The sequence below is a fragment of the Trachypithecus francoisi genome, unplaced genomic scaffold (assembly GCF_009764315.1).
Source record: "Trachypithecus francoisi isolate TF-2019V2 unplaced genomic scaffold, Tfra_2.0 Lachesis_group6, whole genome shotgun sequence".
Lineage (NCBI taxonomy): Eukaryota > Metazoa > Chordata > Mammalia > Primates > Cercopithecidae > Trachypithecus > Trachypithecus francoisi.
Genome location: NW_022681471.1, coordinates 65,029,388 through 65,050,234, shown reverse-complemented (window position 1 = coordinate 65,050,234; position 20,847 = coordinate 65,029,388). Strand labels below are relative to the sequence as shown.

Below are 20,847 nucleotides of genomic sequence, written 5' to 3'. Positions count from 1 at the left end.
TTATGGACTTGCCCATCACCTGAGTAATGAGAATACTTCCCACAGCCAACATAGGGCAAGCTTATATCTCACTGCTAATGCCACAGCTGGTGCTCTCTTGCAAGTACCACCTCCTGGCTGGAGGCCAACCAATTCAGGCCATTACAGGAACACGTGGCAGAATAACCCTGCTCCTGGGAAGAAGAAAGCAACAGAAAATATCACCACCTGCAATGTCCTGGCTAACTAGAGGTCTTGAGTCTGTTTACTGTACAACTTCACTGCTAGCATAACCAGCATTTGAGAAAGCTAGCACATTAATCATATCTACACCAAGGACTCTCACAGAGTCTAATTCACTCCCCTGCCACCTCAACCACAGCAGGTGCTGGTATCCATGGTTGGGAGACCTGAAGACAGATAACCTCACAGGACTCTTTGCAGATATTTCCCAGCACCACCCCAGAGCTTGGTATCTCTACTGGGTGGATAGACCCAGAAGAGCAATAACAATCTCTGCAGTTTGGCTCTCATAAAGCCCCATTCCTAGGGGAAGGGAGAGAACACCACATCAATGGATCACCTTGTGGTGCAAAAGAATCTGAACAGCAGGACTTGAGTTCAGATCTTTCCACTGGTGGGTAGTTTCTCACAGCAGAGGCACAATTGCAGTGCTGGGTGCAGTAGGGGAAGTCTGCACTTATACCCCAACAGGCTGGTAATCTCTGTGATCATGAAGGGGCTTGGAGAAGGGGTTCTTGTTCCCCTCTGGCACTCCACTGCAGACACAGCTGGGGCTTCCCCCACAGGAATGCAGTGTGGAGGCACCTATAGACAACCTTTCTGGAAAAATCCAGGGTGGGCACAGCCCCACAGAAGGAGCACACTCCAGATTCAGGCCTGCACAAGAGGCAGTCACAATTCCTTCCTACTTGAAATATCAACATTTCTATAGATGAAAGGAAATGCATGTCTGATCTGAATAACTGAAACACTAGAACAGGAGTGAGGTTGCGAGGTGAATAGCTTTCCTGAAGACCTAGTAGAAGAGGTAAGGTAGCTCCCACTCTTCACCATGATAAAACCTTAGCACATCTAATTGAGAGCTCCCCCAGACACCTTCATCAAGGCTGAGACCTTGGCCCACTGTTGGATATTACATCTATCTGCTTGCCTTAGCCACAACTGGTGCCTACCCAAGGTTACCTCCCTGACTGGCCTGAAACCTGAATCATCAACTCAGTAAATAAAACACGTGGAAAAATTAAATGAATAAATAAAGTGTATATCATGAGAGAATACGATAAGTTTTGAGAGATCCCTGCCATTGTAACTCCATAGGAGACAGTAAATTTGACCACACACCAAGAATCTAACTACTACAACCAGCATTGGGAAAAGCCAATGCACAAAGACACTATAACTAAGGATCTCATACAGAGTAAGCATCAAAAAGCAAATTAGGCTAAAGTAAACATTGAAGTCAGATCCTTAAGAGGGACAAAACCCCAAAAATCCAAAAAACCACAGTTCAATAAAAAATAAATTCAATAGCAATTTTAAGAAACAGTCTATCCAGATGAGAAGAAATCAGAAAAGTAATTCTGGTAATATGACAAAACAGAGTTCTATAACACCCCCAAAAGTTCACACGAGTTCTGCAGCAATAGATCCAAAGCAAGAAGAAATCTCTGAATTGCCAGATAAAGAATTCAGAAGATTGATTATTAAGCTATGCAAGGAGATACCAGAGAAAAGTGAAAATCAACTTAAATAAAAAAAAAAAAAACAGGATATGAATAAAAAATTCTCCAGAGAAATAGATATCTTAAAGAAAATACAATCACAACTTTTGGAAATGAAAGACACATTTAGAGAAATACAAAATGCAGTGGAAAGTTTCAACAATATGCTAGAACAAGTAGAAGAAAGAACTTTAGAGCTCGAAGACACAGCTTTTGAATTAATGAATCAGACTAAGAAGAAGAAAAAAGAATAAAAAAATGAACAAAGCCTCCATGAAATTTGAGGTTATGTTAAATTGGTGTTCCTGAGGAAGAAGAGAAATCTAAAAGTTTGGAAATCTTATTTGAGGATATAATTGAGGAAAATTTCCCTGGTCTTGCTAGAGATCTAGACATCCAATCCAAGGAGCTCAAAGAACTCCTGGGAAGTTAATTGCAAAAAGATCATCACATTAGGTAACCTATGAAGGAAAGCCTATCAAATTAACAGCAGATTTCTCAGCATAAACCTTATAACCACAAAGGATTGGGGTCCTATCTTTAGCCTCCTTGAAAAAAAATATTTTCAGCCATAAATTTTGTATCCAGCAAACCTAAACTTCATAAATGAAGGAAATATAAAGTGGTTTTCAGATAAACAAATGCTGAGCGAACTCTCCACTACCAAGCACTACAAGAAATGCTAAAAGAAGTTCTAAATGTTAAAACAAAACCTCAAAATACATCAAAACAGAACCTCCTTAAAGCATAAATTTCAGAGGGCCTATAAAACACTAACAAAATGAAAAAAAACAAAAAACAAAGCAAGGTATTTAGGCGACAGGTTAGCATGATGAATGGAATAGTACCTCACGTCTCCATATTAATATTGAATGTAAAAGGCATAAATGCCCCAATTAAAAGATACAGAATGGCAGAATGGATAAAAGTCCACCAACCAAGTGTATGCTGTCTTCAAGATACTCATCTAACGCCTAAATATTAATACCCACATAAACTTAAGGTAAAGGAGTGAAAAAATATTCCATGCAAATGGAAACCAAAAGCCAGCAGGAGTGGCTAGGCTTATGTTAGACAAATCAGATTTTAAATCAATAACAGTAAAAATAAAAAAGGCAAAGAGGGACCCTATATAATGATAAAATCGTGCAACAGAAAAATATCACAATCGTAAATATATATGCTTCTAACATTGGAGCTCCCAACCTCGTAAAACAATTACTAATAGGCCTAAGAAATGAGATGGATGGCAACATAATAATAGTGGGGAACTTCAATACTCCACTGACAGCACTAGACATGTCATTAAGACAGAAAGTCAACACACAAACAATGGACTTGAACTATACACCAGAACAAATAGACTTAAGAAATATTTACAGAACATTCTACTCAACAACTGCAGAATATACATTCTTATCAACAGTACATGAAACATTTTCCAAGAGAGACCATATTATAGGCTACAAAACAAGTCTCAAAAAATTTAAGAAAATCAAAACATATCAAGTATCCTCTCAGACTACAGTAGAATAAAACTGAAAATTAACTCCAAGAGGAGCCTTCCAAACTATACAAATATATGGAAATTAAATAATCTGCTGTTGAAGAATCTTGGGTAAACAATGAAATCAAGATGGAAATTAAAAATTATTGAGACCGCTGCGGACAGCGCACAGCTGCAGTCCATTAGGGGAAAGAGCGGGGGCCGCTGCAGACCCGAACGACTCTGTCTGAAGCTTTGGGAGAGCCGTGGATCTCCTAACGCGGAGGTTGAGATCTGAGAACGGACAGACTGCCTGCTCAGGTGGGTCCCTGACCCTGAGTAGCCTAGCTGGGAGACATCCCCCACTAGGGGCAGTCTGACACCCCACACCTCACAGGGTGGCGTCACCCCTGAGAGGAAACTTCCAAGAAGAATCAGACAGGTACACTCGCTGTTCAGCAATATTCTATCTTCGGCAACCTCTGCTGATACCCAGGCAAACAGGGTCTGGAGTGGACCTCAAGCAATCTCTAACAGACCAACAGACAGTCCTTCTGACTGTCAGACGGAAAACTATCAAACAGGAAGGACACCTATACCAAAACCCCATCAGTACGTCACCATCATCAAAGTCCAGAGACAGATAAAACCACAAAGATGGGGAAGAAGCAGGGCAGAAAAGCTGGAAATTCAAAAAATAAGAGCGCATCTCCCCCTGCAAAGGAGCACAGCCCATCGCCAGCAACGGATCAAAGCTGGTCAGAGAATGACTTTGACGAGATGAGAGAAGAAGGCTTCAGTCCATCAAACCTCTCAGAGCTAAAGGAGGAATTACGTACCCAGCGCAAAGAAACTAAAATCTTGAAAAAAAAGTGGAAGAATTGACAGCTAGACTAATTAATGCAGAGAAGATCATAAACGAAATGACAGAGATGAAAACCATGACACGAGAAATACGTGACAAATGCACAAGCTTCAGTAACCGACTCGATCAACTGGAGAAAGAGTATCAGCGATTGAGGATCAAATGAATGAAATGAAGCGAGAGAGAAACCAAAAGAAAAAAAAAGAGAAAAAGAAATGAACAAAGCCTGCAAGAAGTATGGGATTATGTAAAAAGACAAATCTACGTCTGATTGGGGTGCCTGAAAGTGAGGGGGAAATGGAACCAAGTTGGAAAACACTCTTCAGGATATCATCCAGGAGAACTTCCCCAACCTAGTAGGGCAGGCCAACATTCAAATTCAGGAAATACAGAGAACGCCACAAAGATACTCCTCCAGAAGAGCAACTCCAAGACACATAATTGCCAGATTCACCAAAGTTGAAATGAAGGAAAAAATCTTAAGGGCAGCCAGAGAGAAAGGTCGGGTTACCCACAAAGGGAAGCCCATCAGAATAACAGCAGACCTCTCGGCAGAAACTCTCCAAGCCAGAAGAGAGTGGGGGCCATATTCAACGTTCTTAAAGAAAAGAATTTTCAACCCAGAATTTCATATCCAGCCAAACTAAGCTTCATCAGTGAAGGAGAAATAAAATCCTTTACAGATAAGCAAATGCTTAGAGATTTTGTCACCACCAGGCCTGCCTTACAAGAGACCCTGAAGGAAGCCTAAACATGGAAAGGAACAACCGGTACCAGCCATTGCAAAACATGCCAAAATGTAAAGACCATCGAGGCTAGGAAGAAACTGCATCAACTAACGAGCAAAATAACCAGTTAATATCATAATGACAGGATCAAGTTCACACATAACAATATTAACCTTAAATGTCAATGGACTAAATGCTCCAATTAAAAGACACAGACTGGCAAACTGGATAAAGAGTCAAGACCCATCAGTCTGCTGTATTCAGGAGACCCATCTCACATGCAGAGACATACATAGGCTCAAAATAAGGGATGGAGGAAGATCTACCAAGCAAATGGAGAACAAAAAAAGCAGGGGTTGCAATCCTAGTCTCTGATAAAACAGACTTTAAACCATCAAAGATCAAAAGAGACAAAGAAGGCCATTACATAATGGTAAAGGGATCAATTCAACAGGAAGAGCTAACTCTCCTAAATATATATGCACCCAATACAGGAGCACCCAGATTCATAAAGCAAGTCCTTAGAGACCTACAAAGAGACTTAGACTCCCATACAATAATAATGGGAGACTTCAACACTCCACTGTCAACATTAGACAGATCAACGAGACAGAAAGTTAACAAGGATATCCAGGAATTGAACTCATCTCTGCACCAAGCGGACCTAATAGACATCTATAGAACTCTCCACCCCAAATCAACAGAATATACATTCTTCTCAGCACCACATCGCACTTATTCCAAAATTGACCACATATTGGAAGTAAAGCACTCCTCAGCAAATGTACAAGAACAGAAATTATAACAACAACTGTCTCTCAGACCACAGTGCAATCAAACTAGAACTCAGGACTAAGAAACTCAATCAAAACCGCTCAACTACATGGAAACTGAACAACTGCTCTGAATGACTACTGGGTACATAACGAAATGAAAGCAGAAATAAAGATGTTCTTTGAAACCAATGAGAACAAAGATACAACATACCAGAATCTCTGGGACACATTTAAAGCAGTGTGTAGAGGGAAATTTATAGCACTAAATGCCCACAAGAGAAAGCAGGAAGATCTAAAATGACACTCTAACATCACAATTAAAAGAACTAGAGAGGCAAGAGCAAACACATTCAAAAGCTAGCAGAAGGCAAGAAATAACTAAGATCAGAGCAGAACTGAAGGAGATAGAGACACAAAAAACCCTCCAAAAAATCAATGAATCCAGGAGTTGGTTTTTTGAAAAGATCAACAAAATTGACAGACCGCTAGCAAGACTAATAAAGAAGAAAAGAGAGAAGAATCAAATAGACGCAATAAAAAATGATAAAGGGGATATCACCACCGACCCCACAGAAATACAAACAACCATCAGAGAATACTATAAATGCCTCTACGCAAATCAACTAGAAAATCTAGAAGAAATGGATAATTTCCTGGACACTTACACTCTCCCAAGACTAAACCAGGAAGAAGTGAATCCCTGAATAGACCAATAGCAGGCTCTGAAATTGAGGCAACAATTAATAGCCTACCACCAAAAAAAGTCCAGGACCAGATGGATTCACAGCTGAATTCTACCAGAGGTACAAGGAGGAGCTGGTACCATTCCTTCTGAAACTATTCAATCAATAGAAAAAGAGGGAATCCTCCCTAACTTTTATGAGGCCAACATCATCCTGATACCAAAGCCTGGCAGAGACACAACAAAAAAAGAGAAATTTAGACCAATATCCCTGATGAACATCGATGCAAAAATCCTCAATAAAATACTGGCAAACGGATTCAGCAGCACATCAAAAAGCTTATCCACCATGATCAAGTGGGCTTCATCCCTGGGATGCAAGGCTGGTTCAACATTCGCAAATCAATAAACGTAATCCAGCATATAAACAGAACCAAAGACAAGAACCACATGATTATCTCAATAGATGCAGAAAAGGCTTTGACAAATTCAACAGCCTTATGCTAAAAACGCTCAATAAATTCGGTATTGATGGAACGTACCTCAAAATAATAAGAGCTATTTATGACAAACCCACAGCTAATATCATACTGAATGGGCAAAAACTGGAAAAATTCCCTTTGAAAACTGGCACAAGACAGGGATGCCCTCTCTCACACTCCTATTCAACATAGTGTTGGAAGTTCTGGCTAGGGCAATCAGGCAAGAGAAAGAAATCAAGGGTATCCAGTTAGGAAAAGAAGAAGTCAAATTGTCCCTGTTTGCAGATGACATGATTGTATATTTAGAAAACCCCATTGTCTCAGCCCAAAATCTCCTTAAGCTGATAAGCAACTTCAGCAAAGTCTCAGGATACAAATTAATGTGCAAAAATCACAAGCATTCTTATACACCAGTAACAGACAAGCAGAGAGCCAAATCAGGAATGAACTTCCATTCACAATTGCTTCAAAGAGAATCAAATACCTAGGAATCCAGCTTACAAGGGATGTAAAGGACCTCTTCAAGGAGAACTACAAACCACTGCTCAGTGAAATCAAAGAGGACACAAACAAATGGAAGAACATACCATGCTCATGGATAGGAAGAATCAATATCGTGAAAATGGCCATACTGCCCAAGGTTATTTATAGATTCAATGCCATCCCCATCAAGCTACCAATGACTTTCTTCACAGAATTGGAAAAAAAAACTGCTTTAAAGTTCATATGGAACCAAAAAAGAGCCCGCATTGCCAAGACAATCCTAAGTCAAAGGACAAAGCTGGAGGAGGCGTCACGCTACCTGACTTCAAACTATACTACAAGGCTACAGTAACCAAAACAGCATGGTACTGGTACCACAACAGAGATATAGACCAATGGAACAGAACAGAGTCCTCAGAAATAATACCACACATCTACAGCCATCTGATCTTTGACAAACCTGAGAGAAACAAGAAATGGGGAAAGGATTCCCTATTTAATAAATGGTGCTGGGAAAATTGGCTAGCCATAAGTAGAAAGCTGAAACTGGATCCTTTCCTTACCCCTTATACGAAAATTAATTCAAGATGGATTAGAGACTTAAATGTTAGACCTAATACCATAAAAACCCTAGAAGAAAATCTAGGTAGTACCATTCAGGACATAGGCATGGGCAAGGACTTCATGTCTAAAACACCAAAAGCAACGGCAGCAAAAGCCAAAATTGACAACATGGGATCTAATTAAACTAAAGAGCTTTTGCACAGCAAAAGAAACTACCATCAGAGTGAACAGGCAACCTACAGAATGGGAGAAAAAATTTTTGCAACCTACTCATCTGACAAAGGGCTAATATCCAGAATCTACAAAGAACTCAAACAAATATACAAGAAAAAACAAACAACCCCATCAAAAAGTGGGGAAAGGATATGAACAGACATTTCTCAAAAGAAGACATCCATACAGCCAACAGACACATGAAAAAATGCTCATCACTCGCCATCAGAGAAATGCAAATCAAAAACCACAATGAGATACCATCTCACACCAGTTAGAATGGCAATCATTAAGAAGTCAGGAAACAACAGGTGTTGGAGAGGATGTGGAGAAATAGGAACACTTTTACACTGTTGGTGGGATTGTAAACTAGTTCAACCATTATGGAAAACAGTATGGCGATTCCTCAAGGATCTAGAACTAGATGTACCATATGACCCAGCCATCCCACTACTGGGTATATACCCAAAGGATTATAAATTACTCTACTACAAAAGACACATGCACACGTATGTTTATTGCGGCACTATTCACAATAGCAAAGACTTGGAATCAACCCAAATGTCCATCTGTGACAGACTGGATTAAGAAATGTGGCACATATACACCATGGAATACTATGCAGCCATAAAAAAGGATGAGTTTGCGTCCTTTGTAGGGACATGGATGCAGCTGGAAACCATCATTCTTAGCAAACTATCACAAGAAGAGAAAACCAAACACCGCATGTTCTCACTCATAGGTGGAACTGAACAATGAGATCACTTGGACTCGGGAAGGGGAACATCACACACTGGGGCCTATCATGGGGAGGGGGGAGGAGGGAGGGATTGCATTGGGAGTTATACATGATAAACGTCATGCACATGTACCCTAGAACTAAAGTATAATAAAAAAAAAAAAAAATTATTGAACAGAATATAGTGCCAAACTTATATCAGAGCTTTGCAGATACAGATAAAAGCAGTGCTAGAGGAAAGGATTATGGCATTAAATGCCTACATCAAAATATTGAAGAGCACAAGAGGACAATCTAAGATTACACATCAAGGAATAGTAGAACAAGAACAAACCAAACCCAACACCAGAGAAAAGAAAAGAAATAACAAAGATAGGCAGAACTAAATAAAGTGAAACAAAAAACCCCAAAAGATCAATTAAATAAAAGATGGTTCTTCACAAAGATAAACAAAATTTAATAGAGCGTAGCAAGTTAACCATGAAAAGTAGAGATCCAAATAAACTAACTAAAAATGAATGGGAGATATTAACCAATACCACAGAAAATGCAAAAAAAGAAAAAAAAAAAAAGCATTCAAGTCTACTGTGAACACATTTATACATACAAACTAGAAAATCTAGAGGATATAGATACATTTCTGGAAATATGCAACCCTCCTAGATTACATCAGAAAGAAATAGAAACTCTGAACAGACCAATAACAAGTAGGGAGATTGAAACAGTAATAAAAATATTGCTAACAAAAATTGTCCAGAACCAGATGGATTCACAGATGAATTCTACCAGAAATTTCAAGGAGAATTGGTACCAATCCTGCTGAAACGATTCTAAAAGATAGAGAAAGAGAAAGTCCTCCCTAGATCATTCTACGAAGCCAGTATCATTCTACTATCAAAACCAGGAAAGGACATAATAAGAAAAGAAAACTACAGACAATATCCCTAATGAAAATACATGCAAAAATCCTCAACAAAATACTAGCTAACCGAATCCACAGCATATCGAAAAGAACAAAAAATACAGCATGATCAAGTGAGTTCATATCAGGGATGCAGGGATGGTTTAACATACACAAATCAATAAACGTGATATATAAACAGAATTAAAAACAAAAATCATATAATTATCTCAATGCATGCAGAAAAAACATTTGACAAAATACAGCATTCATTTAGGAATGAAAACCCTTAGCAAAATTGGCATAGAAGGGACATACCTTAAGATTAATAAAAGTACCTATGACAAACCACAGCCAACATTATACTGAAGGGGCAGGATTTGAAAGCATCCCCCCTGAGAACTGGAACAAGAAAGGTGCCCACTTTCACCACTTCTATTTAACAGAGTACTAGAAATCCTAGACGGAGCAATCAGACAAGAGAAAGAAATAAAAGACATCCAAACTGGTAAAGAGGAAGTCAAAGTGTCGCCGTTAACTGATGATATTATTGTATACCTAGAAAACCCTAAAGACTCATCCAAAAATTCCTAGATCTGATAAACGAATTCAGTAAAGTTTCAGGATACAAAATCAATGTACACAAATCAGCAGTGCTGCTATTCACCAACAAGACCAAATGAGAATCAAATCAAGAACTCAATCCTTTTGCAACGCAGCAAAAATTAAATACTTAGAAATCTACCAACCAAGGAGGTGAAGGATCTCTATAAGGAAAAATACAAAACACTGCTGAGAGAAATCATAGATAACACAGACAAATGGAAACACATCCCATGCTTATGGATGGGTAGAATCAATATTGTGAAAATGACCACAGTGCCAAAAGCAATCTACAGATATAACACAATTCCTGTCAAAGTACCATAATCATTATTCACAGAACTAGAAAAAGAATCCAAAAATTTATATGTAACCAAAAAAGAACCTGCATAGCAAAGCAGACTAAACAGAAAGGAGAAATCTGAAGGCATTACATTGCCCAATTCAAACAATACTGCAAGACTATAGTTACCAAAACAGCATGGTACTGGCATAAAAATAAACATGTAGACCAATGGAACAGAAATAGAACCCCAAATAAAGCCAAATATTTACATTCAACTGATCTTCAACAAAGCAAACAAAAACATAAACTGGGAAAGGAATCCTATCAGCAAATGGTGCTGAAATATGGCAAGCCACGTGTAGAGAATGAAACTGGATCCTTGTCTTTCACTTTACACAAAAAATCAACTGAAGATGGATCAAAGACTTAAATCTAAGACCTGAAACCATAAAAACTCTAGAAAATAACATTGGAAAAATTATTCTAGATGATGGCTAAGGCAGACTTCATGACCAAGAACCCAAAAGCAAATGCAACAAAAACAAAAATAAATAGATAAGACCTAATTAAGCTAAAATAATTCTGCACAGCAAAAGAAAATATTAGTGGAGTAAACAGACAACCCACAGAATGGGAGAAAATATTTGTGAACTATGCATCTGACAAATAACTAGTATCCAGAGTCTACAACAACTCAAATAAATCAGCAAGAAAAAAACAAATAATCCATCACAAAGTGAAAAGGGACATGTACAGACAATTCTCAAAAGAAGATATATAAATGACCAATGAACATATGACAAAATACTCAACATCACTAATTATCGGGAATGCAAATTAAAACCACAATGAAATAGTACCTTACTCCTACAAGAATTAATAAAAAAAATAAAAAATAATAGATGTTGGCATGGGTGTGGTGAAAAGGGAACACTTTTATGCTGCTGGAGGAAATGTAAACTAGTACAACTACTATGGAAAACAGTTGGAGATTACTTAAAGAGCCAAAAGTAGAACTGTCATTTGATCCAGCAGTACCACTATTGGGTTTCTACCCAAAGGAAAAGAAGTCATTATATGAAAAAGACACATGCACATGCATGTTTATCGCAGCACAACTCCAAGTGCAAAAATATGGAACCAGCCTAAATGCCCATCAATCAATGACTGTATAAAAATGTGTATCTACACCATGGAATACTACTTACTTTAGCCAAAAATAAATGAAATTATGGCATTTGCATCAATCTGGATAGAGTTGAAGACCATTATTCTAAGTGAACTAGCTCAGGAATGAAAAACCAAACATTTAATATTCTCACTTATATGTGGGAGCTAAGCTATGAGGATGCAAAGACATAAGAATGATATAATGGACTTTGGGGACTCAGGGAAGGGTGGAAGGGAGTGAGGGAGAAAAGACTACACATTGGGTACCGTGTACACTGCTTGGGTGATGGGAGCACTGAAATGTCAGAAATCGTCACCAAATAACTTATCAATGTAACCAGAAACCACCTGTTCCCCCAATACTATTAAAATTAAATTTAAAGACCTGGAGACAGAAATACCATTCACCCAGTAACCCCATTACTGGGTATATACCTGAAGGAATATAAATTTTTCTATTATAAAGACACATGCATGCATATGTTCATTGCAACACTATTCACTATAGCAAAGATGTGGAATCAACCTAAATGCCCATCAATGATAGAGTTAATAAAGAAAATGTGTGACATATACACCATAGAATACTATGAAGCCACAAAAGGAATGAGATTATATCCTTTGTAGGGACATGGATGGAACTGGAGCCCACTATCCTTAGCAAACTAATGCAGGAACAGAAAATCAAATACCGCATGTTCTCACTTATAAGTGGGAGCTAATGATGAGAACTCATTGACATATATAAGGGAACAACACACACTGGGGCTTATTGGAGGTAGGAGGGTGGGAAGAGGGAGAGGATCAGGAAAAATAACTAAGGGATATTAGGCTTAATACATTGGTGACAAAATAATCTGTACAACGAACCCCATGACACATATTTACCTATGTAACAAACCTGCACATCCTGCACATGTACCCCTGAACTTAAGAAGAAGTTAAAAATAAAAGAAAACTTTCACGCAGATGACTCAGATCTCTGTCCACTACAGCCACAAATGACTTACCTAAACTTTAGTCTCTCATTTTCAGCTGCTTATTAGATTGCTCTACTTGGATATCTTGTCTTTTAAAAAATTTCAAACATATTTTCAGACAAATACAACCTTCTCTTCAACATTAACTTCCCCATCTTATGTTTCTGTTTCTTCAATGACAGTAATAGTCTTCCAGTCAGCCAGGCATAGGACCTGGCAGTCATCTTTGACTCCACCCTATCCTTATTTTATCCCTCATCAAGTCCTGTTGATTCTTATTTTGCAATGCCTCCTGACCCCCTTCCTTCCTTCCTTCCTTCCTTCCTCCTTCCTTCCTTCCTTCCTTCCTTCCTTCCTTCCTCCCTCCCTCCCTCCCTCCCTCCCTCCCTCCCTCCCTCCTTCTTCTTTCTTTCTTTCTTTCTTGTCTTTCTTTCTTTCTTTTCCTTTCTTTCTCTTTCTTTCTTTCTTTCTTTCTTTTTTTATGACTTAGTTCAGCATCCTTATCTCATTATGCCTTAGCTACTGGACGGTGATCTATGCATCCTCTTTCACACTTAAATAATCAAGAGGTGAACCTGGCAATTTCTACTTACACTTCAAGATTTAGGTTGAAGTTATCACTCTCTATGAATACTCCCATGTGCATAGTTCTATTCTTTCATTATTACAGTGCTGTAATTACTCTTTTTGCTTACATGCCTGTCACACCCATTTAGACAGTAAGCTCGTAGCTCATTAGTGGCAGTGAATTGCTTTATTCATTTTTTGCTCTTTTCCTCTCCGAATTGGGCAACTTTGAAGAGTAACTGTGTGGTTTTCAGAGCTGTTGAGTAATAGAGTATCTAATTTTCCAGGGTGGATGTCTAGGATCAGAGGAAGGAGCATGTTTCTCTCTCTCTCTCTCTCTCTCTCTCTGTGTGTGTGTGTGTGTGTCTGTGTGTGTGTAAGCACAGGTGCTGTTATGCAAGAATCTAAATAATGATGTAAAGTGATAGTAAAATGTGGATACATCGAGCAGGGTAGAATCTATTTAAAAGAAACCTGAAAATTCACAGAGTGCAGGGGACCATGGCTCACGGATGGACACTTTACAAATCACCAGAGAAGAAAGGAAAGAGGGTGGAGCAGATTGAATCTACACATTTGGACAGAAAGGGAGGCAAACATCTTAAAACAAAGAAGGCATAGCAGTGGCTCATGCCTGTAATCCCAGCACTTTGGGTGACCAAGGTGGGTGAATCACCTGAGGCCAGGAGTTTGAGACCAGCCTGACCAACATGGAGAAACCCTGTCTCTACTAAAAATACAAAATTAGCCAGGCATGGTGGCACATGCCTATAATCCCAGCTTCTCAGGAGGCTGAGGCAGGAGAATCTCTTGAACCAAGGAGGTGGAGGCTGCGGTGAGCCGAGATTTCGCCATTACACTCCAGCTTGGGCAACAAGAGTGAAACTCTGTCTCAAAAAAAAAAAAAAAAAAAAAGGCATAAATGGTCTGGTGGGGCTGGAGGAGAGTTCAAATGTGCCATAGGTCAGAGACTAATGGAAATCCAAAGACTCAAGGATATGTTTGATTATAGGGTTTGAAGGAGACTGATGGGTATTTTTGAATTGAACCAACAGCAGAGACAATATGATTAAATCAGTATCTGGATGTACTTTTATGATTCTATTAAGTTATATGCCTGCCAAGATTTCCTTTACCTTTCTAGTAAATACTAGCATGCAACGGATAGTCTGTATGTGTTGGAGGACTGCCAACAGGAGTGGGGTGATGAAGACAGGGCCAAAGCAGAAGAGGAAGTGGGGAGGCTGGGACTCAGGCTTCCTAAAACTGATACTTCCTCTTCTGCTGCTGAGCAGTGGCAGGATGTAGAAAACATATTTTAAGAGGGTGCAGCTCAGTGGAGCCCTGTTTTTATTTGACCAACTCCCCAGTGCCCTCTTTCCTCCTCTCCATGTAGCCTATTACTGTCAAATGAAAAAAAGTTGGTTGTGCCATCCTGTAAGTCTGAGCTCAGGGAGGTTAGGGACAATGCTGTATTAATCTTTTGATACAGTAGGCACTCATTAATGTTTGTTGAATCAATATCTGAATGAATAGGAGAGTCAACAAATATGAGTGTTTTGTAAATTACAAAGCTCTTTAAAATTTAAATTTTATTATTCTCTTCTTATTCATATAAGGCTCACCTACTTTGACCACACCACCCCACAGTCATATCTCTCTTTGCACATATTAAAATGTGTAATTGATGTTTATTGACTGATTGTTTATTGATTGACTAGAGTAAAGCTACTCATTCTCTATGGAGATTTAATCTACAACCATCAGGCTATACTAATGATCCATCCCAGTGACTTTCTCCCGTCGTAGTGAAGGATTTGGGGGAGGAGGGCAGAATGACCCTTCTGTCTGTGATCACTTTAGCCCTATCATTACAATAAGTAGCTTTCTTACTTTGTATTTCCAGGGATGTGCTGCTCACAGAGATATGCTTTTTGGGAATACATTCCAAGGATATGTATTCTCATTGGTATTTAAAACTATGGGGGGACTGATACTTCGTTGCTGACAGTTCTCAGGTGTTTCTTCTGTAGTCTCTTATTCTCCTTAAGGGGAGAACGTCAAACCCATCAATTCAGGCCATTCTGTTGTCAGACAGTTGTAATCTAAACATATGACACTGTCAAACCAAAAAGGACCCTGGACTGTGGCATTCAGAACTAGTGACAGTGTGTCTCCTTCCATTGTACTGTGCCAAAAATGCTTTATCCTGTGTAATCAGATTAAAAGGATGCATAAGACCAGACCTTAAGGGAAATGAAAGTTACCAAAAGGCAATAGAGATCTTGAGGAGTGCATGAGTGTGTGCGACAGTGTATAGTGCAGGATACTTTCACCCCTACTTTGGGTGATAGAAATGTGTTGCAACTTACATACATACTTTTGAACTTCTTGTAAAGCACTAACTAGAGGGCCTTTTTCCAGGAATACCTCTATAACTCTCTAGCTAATTCCTAGCAGCTTGGAATCCTCTGATGTTCTGAGGTCATTGCTCTTAGCTAACTCTGAGGCCTGCTTCTATCATCTTGGCATTTAGATGTCTGGTTCTTGCCAAATAATGTTCTCTATGAGATTGCTTTTTATTAAGGCCCTTTGTCTTAAGTAAGAATTCAAATTCAGATCAACCACAAATGGTAACCAATTTGGAATGAAAAGAAGCTTTATTACCTTCTGAGGCCTGAACATTTCCTAGGAACTTTGGAATAAGTATGTAAGACATATCTGAGATGTTTGAGTGTTGTTATTATTAGCTCAATTCCGCTTAGCTTGTTGAATCCATGACAACACAAAGACAACCATTTCTAGAAACAAACACTGTTAATGTGAAATTTATGAGAAATCTTAACAAATCTTATACTTTAGACATCTTGAAATGCTATTCAAAACTGGATTTTTCTTTCCCTTTTAGGGAAAAGGGATTGATGAAAAATAAAACAATGTCCAAATGTCTCCTATTTTTTCTTTAGCTCAAGGACCCTACGTCTAGATCTGAACTCCTGTTTCTTTTCTATCAGTTACATTTAAGTAGGAGCTCAAATGTCTGGGTTGTATTGATTCTGAAAGCACTCTAAATAAGATAATGACATTTTATTCATCAAAAGGAAAATCAACTATGTGTTAAATGTCCAAGGGCTTATGTTTACTCTCCTGTCTCTTTTCCTCTATTTCTATAAGGACCTCTTTCTATCCCCCAAATTTAAAATATTTTTCTTTCTCTTTTCTTCCCTATGTATCCCCCACCCCCAGTCTAGAAGAAGGACTGTGGGACACAAAGAAAGGAGAGGTCATGTCATGATGAGATGGAGTGGGATGAGACAGAATGAAGCAGCAGTATAGAAGAATTTATACGGTGGCCTTTTCTACTAATCCATAAATAATTCTTAATTAAAGGCAAAAGTAATTGTCATCTGAGGGTGTTTTAGCACCTTGATTGTAACATGAATTAATGGACCTAAGATGTCTGGATTTATCTAATCAAATTAGATAAAGGAATGACTTTATTGCCTTTTCTGTCAGGCTTCTTAGCAGTTTTGTTTGTTTGTTTGTTTGTTTTTTTAGACGGAGTCTCACTCTGTCGCTAGGCTCCAGTACAGGGGCTCTATCTCGGCTCACTGCAACCTCTGCCACCCGGGTTCAAGCGATTCTCCTGCCTCAGCCTCCTGAGTAGCTGGGACTACAGACAGGCACCACCACGCCCAGGTAATTTTTGTATTTTTAGTAGAGATGGGGTTTCACCATATTGGCCAGGATGGTCTCAATCTCTTGGCTTTGTGATCCGCCCACCTCAGCCTCCCAAAGTGCTGGGATTACAGGCGTGAGCCACTACACCCAGTCAACAGTTTTATTTCTGCACTGCAAAGCAACAAATTGGCATACTGACTAATCTATCTTTTGTAGGGTTGACTGATATAAATATATCTTTCAACATGTTGTTCATATCTGATTGAACTGGGAAAACTTTTCTCACTGACCCTGAAATCATACCACATAGGTGTTCATAGGTCCAGCAAATAACACTGGAGTGAGAGATAAAAGTGACTTTAGGTCTTTTTATTTTAGACACACACACACACACACACACACACACACATGCACACGCACACACACAACTACACATACATATTTTAAAAACATGATTTGTATTATAACCAAATCTGTGATTGAACAAGTGGTTTTATGAAAGAGTAGTGGGATATTGTGTTGCATTCAAAACTTGGTGCAAAAAACTATTTTAATCCTTCGCATATAATCCTAAGAATCAATGGGCTTAGTTAAAGTAGTAACAACAAAAAGTGGATAGTGCTTTCACAGAAATACTTCTTAAATACTACTCTTAAATATTTTTATTCCTTTTAGAGTTCACATTGAGGGTGTGCATAAGTATTGTAGGGCTAGTGACAACTATAATCCAGAGTGTTTGATGCTACTGACAGGTCCTAAGAGTAGGATGAGGTTGTTGAGACTTAGAGTGATGTCCCTGACCTAGAAATACAGTCTAGGGAGTAGAAAGTATCTAGCTCTACTCTCTCCCCATGCAATCAGTTTTGTTATGTGTTTTATCCTACTGGAATGAATGGAATTTAAACAAAATCCTTCTGATAGTGGTTTGTGTTTTCAAATTGCTTTCAGATTTTATATTTATGATTTTAAGAGATTTAGAAAATATTCCTATCAGCTCATTACTGAATTAGATACACAAAGGAACCAAGAAATACTAATAGCCGTTAACTTGCCAGAGAACACCCAGCTGTTTACACGTCAAAGCTAGGGTGAACTCCCAGTGATCCCAGTTACCCAGTTTATCTCCCATTGAAATCCATGCAGCAAGATAGTTTAGAGCAGCCACTGTTAGGTGTTAAGAACATGAGAACAACAAAATGGACCAAAGTAGAGGTCCATACAGGGCAATGTTATTTGGGAGATTATGATAGTTACCATTCACAGTATCGAATTCACAAGGTTGGGTATGTACCTTAAGAATCAGCACCTGGGCCGGGCGCGGTGGCTCAAGCCTGTAATCCCAGCACTTTGGGAGGCCGAGACGGGCGGATCACGAGGTCAGGAGATCGAGACCATCCTGGCTAACACTGTGAAACTCCGTCTCTACTAAAAAATACAAAAAACTAGCCGGGCGAGGTGGCGGGCGCCTGTAGTCCCAGCTACTCGGGAGGCTGAGGCAGGAGAATGGCGTGAACCCGGGAGGCGGAGCTTGCAGTGAGCTGAGCTCCGGCCACTGCACTCCAGCCTGGGCGACAGAGCGAGACTCCGTCTCAAAAAAAAAAAAAAAAGAATCAGCACCTTCCCTTTATTATCCTTTATTATTGGCCAATTTTACTGAAAATACAAATTTATAATTTTCTATACCGTAGAAGAATCTTGCTTTTATGACAGATAAATAGTTTCTAAATGCATCAAAATTTCATTAAGGGAAGGTAGTGGAAAATGAGAATTGATGATTCTGGGTTAGGAATACACTAACATGCTAGACTAAGTCTAAAAGCAAATTGCAAACTTTTCTTAACCTACCAGTATCTGTGTGCTTACTGGCTCCCAAACTAACTTATTTATTAGAAGGAACCCTGATTGGCTGGTGTAGTCAATACTTAGGGGAACAGGGGAACAATTTTTATTAAAAATAAATAATTTTATTTATTTATGGATGAATGTAATATAGCACTTGAGGTGTTTATGATGTAAAAACAGATAGCTTTTAGTTCTAATTAAGCCATTAATAGTAAAACAACAACAGAAAACATTTTTGAATGATTAAGACTTCTTGCAATAAAGTTAAAATTGTCTAGGAACAAATTTTCCTAATGTATTTTAATGTAATGCAGTCCTTTGTATTTTATAATGCATTGTAAAAATACATTTTTTTTGTATTTAAAATAGTGTACAGTCTAGTTTAGATTTAGTTACAGTTTCTTTTAAAATAATCATTTGTTAGACATATGGTATCATAGCTTCTCTCTAGGTTTCAAAATAATCAGAATACTGGAAAGCAGAGCCACTGAATTCAGTAGGTGGAGCTCACCAACCCATTTGTTTCCTCTTGAAAACAGCTTTTTTGCCACTAAGTAGAAAAATGTTCCTGGCTAAAGATTTTATTAAAATGTATGAATTTTTGGCTCTGTGTAAACTTAGTTTACGCCAGATGTGTCTAAGTTACTAAATAGATCATGCAATTTTCTTCTATTCATTTATAGTTGAGAGAGCTTTATTTTTACAGTCTCTGGCCAGAACTGGCTACTTTCTAGTTGTACGGTGTGTTTCAAGAATTTTTTTTAGCCTCTCTGAGTCTATTTTCTCATTCATAAACACGGACAGTAACACCTACCTTGTCTAAATTATAGGATGTTGAAAGGTTCGAGTGGGATAACAAATGTGAAACTACCTTATGAAAATTTTACTCTCCACTGGTTTACCTTCAGTAATCACTACATATTTATTTTCCATATTGAAGGAAAATACCATTACATTAGAGAAACTCCACTGAACCCTCAAAATGGGATTTGAAAACATATCTTACATTTCTGGCCTAATTGCAAAGGCGCTAGAGGCTTGTGGAGTGTGTCTCCTCTGTATATTGCCACATCGAGCCCTAGCAGAAACACTGAGCAATGTTTGTTGACAGACTGATCATATAATCAGATCTCTGGCTAAGAAATATAGCAGAAAGAATTCATACTAGCACCCAAACTTAAAGCAGGCAAGGCAGATAACTTATCCCCAAACTCCTGGGAATTTGCTAAAATTTACCATCAGCAACATTTTACTACATACTGTTCTGGTCTTAGTACTGAATACTGAGTTTCCTTACCTGCTAACTTCAAGGTCCACAGTTTACTGTCCTTTGTGCTTGTTCTCAGAAGCAAGCTCCAAGTCTTCAGTAAATTCGATCTACCAGTCCTTGCAACTAATCCTTGTTGGTGAGCTGCACAGTATCTGGATACTCTGTAGGGTCATAAAATCACAGTCCATTCACAGAGTGCCTGCTCTATAGGCAAGCTTCTTTGCAAAGATGGGTTGCTGCTATTTTTAAGAGGAGAGAGGGCAGGGCACATTTGCTAGCCAATATATACAGATATACAGATTCTTCTTCCTCTTTCAGATTAGCCTTCAAACTGTTAAAGCACTCCCGGAGTCTGACTTCTCTGGTGCAAAGTGGGGGAGGGGAAGAGTCGGAGAGGAAGGAAGAATAGAAACTGGAGACTTGCAGGCTGCGTGTATGTATAAATAAGCTTTTCTTCCTACTTTCAGGAATAGAATTCTCAGGAATTATTGAGCTGCTCTAAGATGGGAAGCAGGGGGGAGTGTTCTCTCTTCAGCTTAGTTCTCTCTGATTTCTATGACTGTGAGGTCATTAGACTATTTGTAGGTGGGGAAAGATAATCATGCCAGTATATGCTAATATAACTGGCATTATGTGAAACTTGATCTTAAGCAACGTAAATTTCATCTCTCTGTTTCTCACTCTCTCTCCTTAATGACACATGTGGCTCTATCCACATTCTAAAACGCCTTTTCCTTTCTGGTTCCTTTTTGAGTTTTGTTTCCTGAAGTCTTCATAACAATAAATTGCCTCCATTGGATTAAAA

The 20,847-nt window shown here is 38.7% G+C and overlaps 1 protein-coding gene across 2 annotated transcripts in view; it reads right to left on the bottom strand.

The window, feature by feature from the left end:
• CYSLTR1 (cysteinyl leukotriene receptor 1) overlaps positions 1–20,583 on the bottom strand; it is a 103,117-nt gene extending 82,534 nt beyond the window's left edge. For both annotated transcript variants that reach the window (XM_033200845.1, XM_033200846.1), the window contains exon 1: positions 20,070–20,583. The gene's annotated coding sequence lies outside the window, so the exon portion shown is untranslated. The remainder of the gene's footprint in view (positions 1–20,069) is intronic.
• Positions 20,584–20,847: the final 264 nt, after the last annotated feature.